Raw genomic sequence first — 13752 nt, 5'->3', positions numbered from 1 at the left:
ACTTCAATAAATCTTTATAGAAAGTTAGCAAAAATAGATAAGATCTTACTACCATGGAAAGGAAAATACCTTTCAATTTGTGGAAAAATCACCCTGATTAACTCTTTAGTATTATCCCAGTTTACCTATTTGCTTATGGTCTTGCCTACGCCTAGCGAACAGTTTTTTAAGTTATATGACAAAAAAAAATTCAATTTTATTTGGAACGGCAAGCCAGACAAAATTAAAAGGGCATATTTGTATAATGAATATGAATTCGGAGGACAGAAATTATTAAATATTAAAGCATTAGACCTATCACTAAAAGCTTCAGTCATACAAAAGTTATACTTAAATCCGAACTGGTTCTCAAGCAAATTAGTAAGATTGTCTCACCCAATGTTCAAGAAAGGCCTTTTTCCCTTTATTCAGATTACAACAACTCATTTGCAGTTATTTGAAAAGGAAATCATCTCCCAAATATCACTATTTCTAAAACAAGCCATAGAAAGTTGGTTGCAATTTCAATTTAATCCTCCAGAAACGACAGAACAAATAATGCAACAAATATTGTGGTTAAATTCAAATATACTAATTGACAAAAAACATTTATTTTTTTGACAGAATGTTTAAAAAGGTATAATCTTCGTAAATGATATCATCGGTAGGACTGGTGGAGTTATGTCGCACATGCAGCTAACAAAAACATATGGAAATGTCTGCTCTACCCAAAATTACAACCAAATAATTGCAGCCTTACCGCAAAAGTGGAAGAGGAAAGTGGAAGGGGGAGAAAGTAAGGAACTTGCCTGTCAGCCTTGCATTAAAGAACATAATTGGTTAAGGAAAACTGTGATAAATAAAAAAGTATATCAGTTTCTGTTATGATTTAACTGGATAGAACCCAAATGCAGACAAGTACACCAAGCCAGAGAAGTTTTAACAGGTTTATTTACAATGTTCAACGTCCAGGTTTCCAAATATAGGGGAAGAGCAAGTCCAGGTACAGGGAGGGTAACAGATCCAGATCAGGGCAGGTGTGGTACCGTAATGTCCTAGTGTCCGTGGTGAGTCCAAAAGAGAGGTCCGGTAATGGAGAGCAGGATGGTGGTGGCAGGAGTGAAGCGGAGGCAGGAGTCAGGTTCCAAATATCTGTGGCACAGGGAGAAAAAGTAAATATAACAGGCCAAAAACACAAAGAGCAAAAATAACCAGGTTGAGTCGGCAGCGAGACTAACATGGTCGTCTTGACTATGATCTGACGATGAGTGGTAAGTTTGACCGGGTCTTAAAGGCTGAGGTGATTATGGTGAATGAGCTGCAGCTGGAACCCTGACTCCCGCACACCAGACCTCACTCCTGCAATCAAGGACAGACAGAGGGGAGGGAGAGAGCTACCTAGCAGTAGTAGGCCTAACAGTTTCACTTAAGGACCAAAGGATTGACAGCCGTCTCATATAGATTGCAAAATAGTTGGGAAGAGATTTTTGACGTACCGATCCCATGGCATAGTGTTTATGAACTGACACGCAAAACGACACCGGATTCAAAAATTAGAATCTTTCAATTTAAATTATTATATAAAATTCTTGCTACCAATAGAATGTTATATATATGGGGGATACAATCTTCCCAGCTCTGCAGATTTTGCTGTGAAGAGACAGAATCATTAGATCATTTGTTTTGGTTCTGTCCATTTGTAGCTTGTTTTTGGACACAGGTCCAGGAATGGCTAAAGGATTGCAATATTTACCTGGAGCTAACCTTGCAGATAGCATTACTGGGTGATCTGAAAAGTCATAGTCAATCGATAAATAATATAATAATACTTTTAGCAAAAATCTTTATTTTTTATTCACAATCTGTAGAAGCAATGAGAATAGAAAGGTTCAGAACTTTTGTAAAACATCACAGTACGGTTGAAATATATATGGCAAATATAAATCCTATATGGATGGTGTTAAGAGATAGATGGGAGGTATTGAATAGAGTTGAAGGATGGTACTAATAACAAATAACAACAAATAATAACAAAGATAGCTAATAATGTAAGCATACTGTGTCCATAATAAGTATATAGGTTGTATGTTGGGAGCTTTTGGGAAAGAGCACAGTTAGAAAGATATGGCATATAAAAGCAAACCGGATGGACATCATGAAAATGATCGGAGAGGTTGAGAGTAGAAGAAGTTCAGGAGCAAAAAATATATATATATATATATAATAGAATTATTGTAAAATTAACTATGTCCATAAGGTGTAGATAGTAAGTATAGACCGGAAGTAGAGGCCTGGGCATTGTTGTTCACTAATTAACTCCAAGTAGGGAAAGGATGGGTTGAAAAGTAATAAAGGGGAGTATATATATGAAAAACATGGGGGATTGGAAGTGATGTAGACAATTACATTGATAGAAGATACAATCTATCTGCAATATTAAGCTGATCCATCCCCCCCCCAAAAAAATAAATAAAAATAAAAATAAAATAAACATCCCTTTCCTTTCAAGCCCTATGCCTAACACATTCATGTTACTCTTGTGGTAAATAATGGTCAGGTACTGTGTGACTGATTTTGGTTGACCTTCTCAGCCGTACTCAAGCCCTGTAGGGGATACAGTAGCGTTGCGCTGCCATGCATCACTGGTGCTATTAGCCTAGCGTAATAGTTATCGATCTCCCATTGTGTTCTCTGTCTGTGGCGGTAATGGCCGCTGCCACTTAGGATGACTCATGCGGCGCCAGCACAGTGAGCTAGCACGGGGATCTCTGTAGCCGGTAACAGGCCAAACACTTATGTAACCGGTGATTGGTGGCACTCATAGAATGAGGGCCAGAACAGTGCTGATGCAACAGATTGTTTTACACAGGCTACCGTGGGTTGCGGGGTAGGGGAAAAAGTAGTAGTGTTTTAGCCTCCAGCATTAAGATGAATGGAGTTAGCCTGGAAGGGGAACAACCTAATTTCTCTTCACGTGACAATGTTTTCAGGCCCTGAATATGACCAGCTATAGCCACAGTTGTGATGCATCTAACAGCTAAAGGTGTTCTCTAGCTCTCAGGTCATGTAAGACGTTACTCAGAGAATAACATGCTCTGAGGCTGATATGTGAGGACAGAAGAAATGTGAAGAAATCATTCAGAAGTGTAACAGGAGGAATGAGGTTTGACACTTAAATACTCTGCCCCACTCTGCCTCCGGCACCCTGTCCTCCCCACACTCTGTTCTCACACTTATAGGCATCTGATGACAACTTATTCTGAGTGATTCATACAGCATAGTGTTGACACGGAGCCCAGCCGATCCTACACGACTGGTCTGCCGACGAAATCGTCTGATGAGGTAGATTTTACAACAGGCTTCCCGTTACGACGTCGACCACGAAGATTCCATCTGCTAGCCCCGGCCTGCTAGCACACGCTAGCCGTGCCCTCTTGCTCGCTAGTAATTTAGCAGCCCCCGAACTACCTCCGAACTATCCTATTGCTGTTCACCGGACCTTATGATAACTCAGCTATACAGCTGATGTCTTCTGGACTGTTCCTTTTTACGGTACTGCATCCTGTTTATGTTTAGCCTCAGCCCAAACTGTGTCGTCATTACCAGCTGTTGTCTTAGCTCTCTCAAATTACACCTGTGATTGCTTTATGCCTCTCTCCCTTGTCAATATGGTTAGCTTATTGTTGTTTCGGTTATTTCTAATTGTACTATTTCACTGTAGATCCCCCAGCCCAGCTAAACCTGCCTTAAATAGCTCCTTTGTCCCACCCCCCATACACGCGGAGACCGACTCAATTGGTGCCTCCAGTGATGCTATCTTTCATTGTTACCCAACGCTTAGGTTTACCTCCACTTTACTCATATCCTTCCATATCCTTGTCTGTACATAATGCCCTGAATCTTTTCTACAACGCCCGGAAATCTGCCCCCTTTATTCTATGTACCCAACGCACTAGAAGACCAGTTCTTAAAGCCTTTAGCCGTATCCGTATTCTAGTCCTCCTCTGTTCCTCTGGTGATGTAGAGGCTAACCCAGGCCCTGCAGCCCTCAGTATCACTCCTACTCCCCAGGCGCTATCATTTGCTGACTTCTGTAATCGCAAAAGTCTTGGTTTCTTGCACGTAAATATCAGAAGTCTACTTCCTAAGTTTGAGTTATTCACTGCGTTAGCACACTTCGCCAACCCTGATGTTCTAGCAGTGTCTGAATCCTGGCTTAGGAAGGCCACCAAAAATTCTGAAATTTCCATCCCCAACTATAACATTTTCCGTCTAGATAGAACTGCCAAAGGGGGTGGAGTTGCAATCTACTGTAGAGATAGCCTGCAGAGCTCTATCATACTATCCAGGTCTGTGCCCAAACAGTTTGAGCTTCTACTTCTAAAAATCCACCTTTCCAGAAATAAGTCTCTCACTGTTGCCGCTTGCTACAGACCCCCCTCAGCCCCAGCTGTGCCCTGGATACCATATGTGAATTGATTGCCCCCATTTATCCTCAGAGTTCGTACTGCTTGGTGACCTAAATTGGGATATGCTTAACACCCCGGCCATCCTACAATCCAAACTAGATGCCCTCAATCTCACACAAATTATCAACGAACCTACCAGGTACAACCCTAAATCCGTAAACATGGGTACCCTCATAGATATCATCCTGACTAACTTACCCTCTAAATACACCTCCGCTGTCTTCAACCAGGATCTCAGCGATCACTGCCTTATTGCCTGCGTCCGTAACGGGTCCGCGGTCAAACGACCACCCCTCATCACTGTCAAACGCTCCCTAAAACACTTTAGCGAGCAGGCCTTCCTAATTGACCTGGCCCAGGTATCCTGGATGGATATAGATCTCATTCCGTCAGTAGAGGGTGCCTGGTTGTTCTTTAAAAGTAATTTCCTCTCAATCTTAAATAAACATGCCCCATTCAAAAAATACAGAACTAAGAACAGATATAGCCCCTGGTTCTCCTCAGAATTGACTGCCCTTGATCAGCACAAAAACATCCTGTGGCGTACTGCATTAGCATCAAATAGCCCCCGCGATATGCAACTTTTCAGGGAAGTTAGGAACCAATATACACAAGCAGTCAGGAAAGCAAAGGCTAACTTTTTCAAACAGAAATTTGCATCCTGTAGCACTAACTCCAAAAAGTTTTGGGACACTGTAAAGTCCATGGAGAATAAGAGCACTTCCTCCCAGCTGCCCACTGCACTGAGGCTAGGAAACACTATCACCACCGATAAATCTATAATAATAGAGAATTTCAACAAGCATTTTGCTACGGCTGGCCATGCTTTCCACCTGGCTACCACTACCCCGGCCACCAACTCTGCACCCTCCGCTGCAACTTGCCCATGCCCCCCCCCCGCTTCTCCTTCACACAAATTCAGACAGCTGATGTTCTGAAAGAGCTGCAAAATCTGGACCCCTACAAATCAACTGGGCTAGACAATCTGGACCCTTTCTTTCTAAAACTAGCCGCCGAAATTGTCGCAACCCCTATTACTAGCCTGTTCAACCTCTCTTTTGTAACGTCTGAGATCCCCAGAGATTGGAAAGCTGCCGCGGTCATCCCCCTCTTCAAAGGGGGTGACACTCTGGATCCAAACTGTTACAGACCTATATCCATCCTGCCCTGCCTTTCGAAAGTATTTGAAAGCCAAGTTAACAAACAGATCACAAACCATTTCGAATCCCACCGTACCTTCTCCGCTATGCAATCTGGTTTCCGAGCTGGTCATGGGTGCACTTCAGCCACGCTCAAGGTAATAAACAATATTATAACCGCGATCGATAATAGACAGTACTGTGCAGCCGTCTTCATCGACCTGGCCAAGGCTTTCGACACTGTCAACCACCGCATTATTATTGGCAGACTAAATAGCCTTGGTTTCTCAAATGACTGCCTCGCCTGGTTCACCAACTACTTCTCAGATAGAGTTCAATGTGTGAAATCGGAGGGCCTGTTGTCTGGACCTATGGCAGTCTCTATGGGGGTGCCACAGGGTTCAATTCTTGGGCCGACTCTTTTCTCCGTGTATATCAATGATGTCGCTCTTGCTGCTGGTGACTCTCAGATCCACCTCTACGCAGACGACACCATTTTGTATACATCTGGCCCTTCATTGGACACTGTGTTAACAAACCTCCAAATGAGCTTCAATGCCATACAACACTCCTTCAGTAGCCTCCAACTGCTCTTAAACACTAGTAAAACTAAATGCATGCTCTTCAATCGAACGCTGCTGGCACCCGCCCACCCGACTAGAATCACCACTCTCGACGGGTCTGACCTAGAGTATGTGGACAACTACAAATACCTAGGTGTCTGGTTAGACTGTAAACTCTCCTTCCAGACTCACATTAAGAATCTCCAATCCAAAGTTAAATCTAGAATCGGCTTCCTATTTCGTAACAAAGCCTCCTTCACTCATGCTGCCAAACATGCCCTCGTAAAACGGACTATCCTACCGATCCTTGACTTCGCGATGTCATTTACAAAATAGCCTCCAACACTCTACTCAGCAAATTGGATGTAGTCTATCACAGTGCCATCCGTTTTGTCTCCAAAGCCCCATACACTACCCACCACTGTGACCTGTACGCTCTTGTTGGCTGGTCCTCACTACATGTTCGTCGTCAAACCCACTGGCTCCAGGCCATCTATAAATCACTGCTAGGCAAATCCCCGCCTTATCTTAGCTCATTGGTCACCATAGCAGCACCCACCCGTAGTCTGCGCTCCAGCAGGTATATCTCACTGGTCATTCCCAAAGCCAACACCTCCTTTGGCCGCCATTCCTTCCAGTTCTCTGCTGTCAATGACTTGAACGAATTGCAAAAATCTCTGAAGCTGGAGACTCTTATCTCCCTCACTAACTTTAAGCATCAGTTGTCAGAGCACCTTACCGATCACTGCACATGTACACAGCCCATCTGAAATTAGCCCACCCAACTACCTCATCCCTATATTGTTATTTATTTTGCTCTTTTGCACCCCAGTATCTCTATTTGCACATAATCTCTTGCACATCTAGCATTCCAGTGTTAATACTAATTGTAATTATTTTGCACTATAGCCTATTTATTGCCTTACCTCCATAACTTGCTACATTTGCACACACTGTATATATATTTTCTGTTGTATTTTATGACCTTATGTTTTTTTTACCCCATATGTAACTCTGTGTTGTTGTTTTTATCGCACTGCTTTGCTTTATCTTGGCCAGGTCGCAGTTGTAAATGAGAACTTGTTCTCAACTGGCTTACCTGGTTAAATAAAGGTGAAATAAAAAAATAAAAATAAATAAAAATATCACTCATTGGATAACTGTATAGGATAATTGTATATGTGTGATACTAAGGTGTATTCAAACGCCATGTAAAGAACAGACTAATTTTTATGTTGTGTATCTTGAGCAATACAACAAAGTACAGTAAGTTGGGGCACTGTACAGCGTTTTGTATTTAAATAAAGTATTTGTGTCATGGCCAACTATACAGTGCCTTCGGAAAATATTCAGACCCCGTTACTTTTTCCACATTTTGTTACGTTACAGCCTTATTCTAAAATTGATTAAATAAATAAAAACTAATCAATCTACACACAATAACCCATAACGACAAAGCGAAAACAGGTTTTTTAGAAATTTTTGAAAATGTATTAAAAATATAAAACAGAAATACCTTATTTCATAAGTATTCAGACCTTTTGCTATGAGACTCGAAACTGAGCTCAGGTGCATCATGTTTCCATTGATCATCCTTGAGATGTTTCTACAACTTGATTGGAGTCCACCTGTGGTCAATTCAATTGATTGGACATGATTTGGAAAGGCACACATATGTCTATATAAGGTCCCACAGTTGACAGTGTATGTCAGAGCAAAAACCAAGCCATGAGTTTGAAGGAATTGTCCGTAGAGCTCCGAGACAAGATTGTGTCGAGGCACAGATCTGGGGAAGGGTACTAAAACATTTCTGCAGCATTGAAGGTCCCCAAGAACACAGTGGCCTCCATCATTCTCAAATGGAAGAAGTTTGGAACCACCAAGACTCTTCCTAGAGCTGGCCGCCCGGCCAAACTGAGCAATCGGGGGAGAAGCGTCTTGGTCAGGGAGGTGACCAAGAACCCGATGGTCACTCTGACTGAGCTCTAGAGTTCCTCTGTGGAGATGGGAGAACCTTCCAGAAGGTAAACCATCTCTGTAGCACTCCACCAATCAGGTCTTTATGGTAGAGTGGCCAGACGGAAGCCACTCCTCAGTAAAAGGCACATGACTGCCCGCTTGGAGTTTGCCAAAAGGCACCTAAAGACTCTCAGACCATGAGAAACAAGATTCTCTGGTCTGATGAAACCAAAATTTAACTCTTCGGCCTGAATGCCAAGCATCACATCTGGAGGAAACCTGGCACCATCCCTACGGTGAAGCATGGTGGTGGCAGCATCATGCTGTGGGAATGTTTTTCAGCGGCAGGGACTGGGAGACTAGTCAGGATCGAGGCAAAGATGAACGGAACAAAGTACTGAGAGATCCTTGATGAAAACCTTCTCCAGAGCACTCAGGACCTCAGACTGGGGTGAAAGTTCACCTTCCAACAGGACAACGACCCTAAGCACACAGCCAAGGAAATGCAGGAGTGGCTTTGGGACAAGTCTCTGAATGTCCTTGAGTGGCCCAGCCAGAGCCCGGACTTGAACCCGATCGAACATCTCTGGAGAGACCTGAAAATAGCTGTGCAGCAACGCTCCCCATCCAACCTGACAGAGCTTGAGAGGATCTGCAGAGAAGAATGGGAGAAACTCCCCAAATACAGGTGTGCCAAGCTTGTAGCGTCATACCCAAGAAGACTCGAGGCTGTAATCGCTGCCAAAGGTGATTCAACAAAGTACTGAGTAAAAGGTCTGAATACTTATGTAAATTTTATTTTTCCGTTTTTATTTGTTATAGATTAGCAAACATTTCTAAAAACCTGTTTTTGCTTTGTCATTATAGGGTATTGAGTGTAGATTGATGAGGGGAAAAAAACAATTTAATCAATTTTAAAATAAGGCTGTAACGTAACAAAATGTGGAAAAAGTCAAGGGGTCTGAATACTTTCTGAAGGCATTGTATGTATGGTCACTTCTATCCAAGTTTCCTAACAGTCTTCCAAAATGCCTCTACCCGTATTTGAAGATTTTTCACACACACACACGCGCACGAACACACACACACACACACACACACACAGTTTTGTTACTTTGAATTCATGATTAAACATATTTTAAACAAAATGCACCGATATATCTGGATGATACTAGTACATTGTGTCCAAACTCAAATGGCAAAGTGTTTACATTGATACGTTATCATACTAGCTATACATACTCACACTTTCATACTCACATTCACACATGAACCCCACCTTCAACAGGTCTGATCGCATACAAGGTCCCTGGTTTGGCCTCATCTCCCTCACGCTGGAGAGGCAATTGAGTAGTCTACTTCCTTACATTAAACTAGGCATAGTTCCGGTGCTGATGTGCTCTCCAATTCTTGCCCTCCCACTGTTTATTCTCTTCCTTTGTCTCTCTTGCACCTTATCTCTCTCTATTTTATCTGTTTCTATGTAGCCTATCTTCCTTGGTCATGCATGTCTGTGATAGAGACAGAGATAAGGCTGCACACAATCCAGGCTCTGTCGCAGCCGGCCGCGACCGGGAGACTCATGGGCGGCGCACAATTGGCCCAGCGTCGTCCAGGGTAGGGGAGGGAATGGTCGGCAGGGATGTAGCTCAGTTGATAGAGCATGGCGTTTGCAACGCCAGGGTTGTGGGTTTGATTCCCACGGGGGGCCAGTATAAAAAAATAAATATGTATTCACTAACTGTAAGTCGCTCTGGATAAGAGCGTCTGCTAAATGACTAAAATGTAAATGTAATAAGATTTTATGGGAGAGAACCCTGTTCTTAGACTGAAACCAGTACTGTAGAACATAACGTGTATATAATATGTATATTATTAATGGCAGTGTAGCCTAGGTTGCCTCTGGCTATGTCAGAGGGAATGTTTCTGTACTTGTATCAGTACATTTTAGGCTACTAACATAGACCTAACTACTATTGTAAATGTGTGTGTTTACCTTTTGTTATAATAACCTATTTTCAATACAAATGATAGGACTGACTGAAAAACTGACTTCATCCTTTATAGGCTCGGTTGTAATTAATTACATTTGAAAGCCCACAACAGCATTGCTGTTAGATAGCTCCATGTATTTAGTTAGCTGTACGAAATTAATAATACCCTAAAACTTTTATTAGCTGTATTGCTAGCTTTATTCAAAATAGCACAACATACCTGCCAGGCTACAAGTCCGCTCTCCCGCGCTGCCTCTCTTTACGCGAAAATCGTCATGCAGACTTCATGGAGATTCCGCGCACTGGATAATTAATACTGAGGTATTAATTTGTGATACCTTACTAGGCTAAAAACTGTGTTTACTCGTTCATTCGTGTCCGTCAACCACTGAAAGCATAAATGTGCCAAACTTTGTCTGCCTCTTCTTATCCATTTGGTGGAATTTCAACCAGGCTCTGTCTTCTCTGCTTCCCACCTCTCCTCATGCACTTCTCAAATCTCACTCCCTCTCAGTCTCACAACAAGAGGATCATGGTGGTGTCTCGTTTCCCGTAGCAACCAGTTGCTATAGTAATATTCCTAGGTAATTCAAAGTGTTATAGTATGTTGATGATGACAATGAAGAGTCCAGATGAACGACCAAAATAGTTAGATTAGACTGGTTATTAAATCAAACACATTCATTTTACAATTATAGACCCCTAACCTCAGAATAAACGTCTCTTATAAACATCTGTGTGCAGTTGCAGGTGGTAGCCTACTCAAAAAAAGAGAGAAAATTCAGGAAATTAAATCCACTTTTTGCACAGTGCAAGGAGGTTCCTCATCATCTTAGCTGCTGCAAGTCTCGTATTTCCCAACATCTTTGCAGAAACTAGTCGTTTCTATGAGAAGTGTCTGTGGCCACTTGTAGAAGTAGCCTAAATGACATCACACAGTGTGACCAAAACAAAGATCTACACAAATGCAAGAGGCATTTCTCACTCAATACAAAAAGTGGATTTAATATTGTTAGGCTATACTGGCTTTGATTCAGTTAGTCTCCTGGAAGGAGAAGAGGCACTGTGTAGTTCGCTGTGTTCAATGAAATAGGCTACCAGAGAGAGGACTTGAGGATCTTTTAGTTAAATTATGTCCACTAGGCCTAATTACCCTGAATGTGTCTTTCCCCAGTATGGTCTTCCATACTGGGGAAAGGTATTGCAGTGGAGGTATTGCAGTGGAGGCTCTGGTGGTTGAAAATCAACACTATCCCTCCACCCCCTCCTGCGGCAGAATCAGCACCCTTGCTTGTGGAGATTATACTAGCAATGGAATGCTTTGATAAAGGATGACGGTATAGTAAGTAGCCTATTGTAAACTGTAACACATCTGACAAATTAGAGTAACATGCCATTTTATCAATAGGGGCATCCAACTTTGTGCAATAGAGTACAGACTGTTTGGTTTAACAACGTTTCCAAAACTCCATACATAGGCTTTTTGTTTTGTTTTGAAATGTGTATGCCAGTAATAGCCTATGTTAATTTTATCACCAGCACTTTTGGAACCATACCACCAATGTAGCTATATAATCCAACCACCTTTATTCCTCAACCTACCTTGATTCCTTTTGGTCAGAGTGATAACTGTCTTGATTCCTTTTAGTCAGAGTGACGACTGTCAATGCCTGCTGGAAGTTTCTAATTTTCGCAGACTGACCATCCTTTTTAGATTGTTGGTCATGAAGATGTCCCTTTCTTAAAATGTTGTGGCTAACGGAGGGTCGGGGAAGCGAACCCAGGTCACTGGCGTGAAAGACAAGCAGCCTACGCATTGCGCCAACAGGGTAAACCAACTTAATGAGAATTGTCTTGTGGCTCACTGGCCCTTATTAGCGAGGATCACTATACTGCCGCCCCCGAACGGGAAGGCACGTCCCCATGCTTCGACCCCTTTGACCACCAATATGTATCCTACAGTTTTTTAGAGAGATAATATCTTTGTGGGAGTCCTTCCTAATTAAAACCCTAACCAGCCGTAACATACGCATTAGATTTCTATTGTCTGCCATTTTCTGTCTTTTAGCCTCTAATTCGTTTTCTCTCCTGGAGAGGATTTGTGTTGGTTTACTGGTTTTCCTCAACATCCACCCTCTTTGGATTTCTTACTGTTGCCGGCTATACAACCAGAGCTTGTGTGCTCGCCTATGGTTTCTATTTTAGTCTATTTTAGGATTAGGGTTATGTTATTAAACGTGGGATACTAGGTCTACATTATAAATATGAATTATCCAAATTATCAATCAACTGTAAAAACGTTCAGATACTGTTTAACCAGCAGGGCAGAAGTGCCAAGAGATGAGAAGAGTAGGCTATCTCAGCTGATAAAAAATAAAAACAACTATTTGAATTGTGTTTGAGTTCCATGCATGTTTGTTGAACGCTTTGACACTTTGAAAGTGAAAGTGAGAGTGGTTCAGTGAGTGGGCTCGGCCTAGAACATCAGGGAGCTGATGAACGCAGGAACGAACGTTCCTTTTCAGAACCATGGAGAGCGCACTGTGCATAGTGGCGCAGTCCCTTCTTCTACTCCTACTTAGAGCCATATGTATATTCTAAATTATTCTACTCCTACTGCTCTCTAAACCATGGTTCATAGTTCACCATTTTATAAACTCCCAAATCATCTCCAAAATTCAACTGAATTGATATCACTGTTGAGTGATTTTTAATCACTTTGGTAAACATTTTCATCCCATTGTGACATTGCCAACCATGATGTATGGAAGCATTTGACTTATTAACCCTCCCGTTGTCCTAGGGTCAAAATGACCCGCCACTGTGTTGAACCAACTTTATTTACATTTTTATATTTTGGGGATCATTTGTGAGAAGGAGGCAGTGAGACTTTAAAGAAAGTATCACTGCCTCCTTCTCACAAATGATCCAAAAAATATAAAAAGTAAATAAAGTTGGTTTAACACAGTGGCGGGTCATTTTGACCCTAGGACAACGGGATGGTTAATGGTTCCCTATAAAACCCTGTAATTCTAAGAACGTGTCAGATGGTTTTGTACTCGGTCAAAATCACTGCAGTATGAAGGGCGATAATGAGTAGGCCTACATTCAGTACTTTGTTGACAGCGACGACGCTGAGATTCCTCCGGGAGCGGCCGCTTCTGTGTGCAGCTGGCCTGGTGCTTGCGACCGGTTCGGCTGTCTACTTTTATAGAAAATATTACGGCGTCGGTGAGGATGAACCGGCCACCGTGGAGAGCGTGTACCGTGTTGTCACGGTTGAGGAGGGTACATTTACAGATTGTACAATGTCTAAATAGCAATACATACTGTTTATAGTACGGACTGAAACTATATTTAGCCATCATCATGTCATCATTTGAGTCCCAAATGGCACCCTATACCCTATTCCCTATTTTTTACCAGGGCCAATAGTTATATGGTCAAAAGGCTCTGGTCAATAGTAGTTCACTAAATATGGAATATGGTGCCATTTAGGACTCAAATAATGACATGATGATGGCTAGCAAAGCCCAGAGGAGATTTGATATTTTTTACAGTGTAGCCCTAGATGCTATGGAATTCCACTATTAACAACAACAAACGAACATGCTCCTCTGAAACCAACCCTTTGCTTTAGGTTTAATTG

Source organism: Coregonus clupeaformis, chromosome 17 (genome assembly GCF_020615455.1).
Source record: "Coregonus clupeaformis isolate EN_2021a chromosome 17, ASM2061545v1, whole genome shotgun sequence".
Taxonomy (NCBI): domain Eukaryota; kingdom Metazoa; phylum Chordata; class Actinopteri; order Salmoniformes; family Salmonidae; genus Coregonus; species Coregonus clupeaformis.
The sequence above is the reverse complement of the archived record's forward strand: the minus strand, read 5'-3'. Positions refer to the sequence as shown.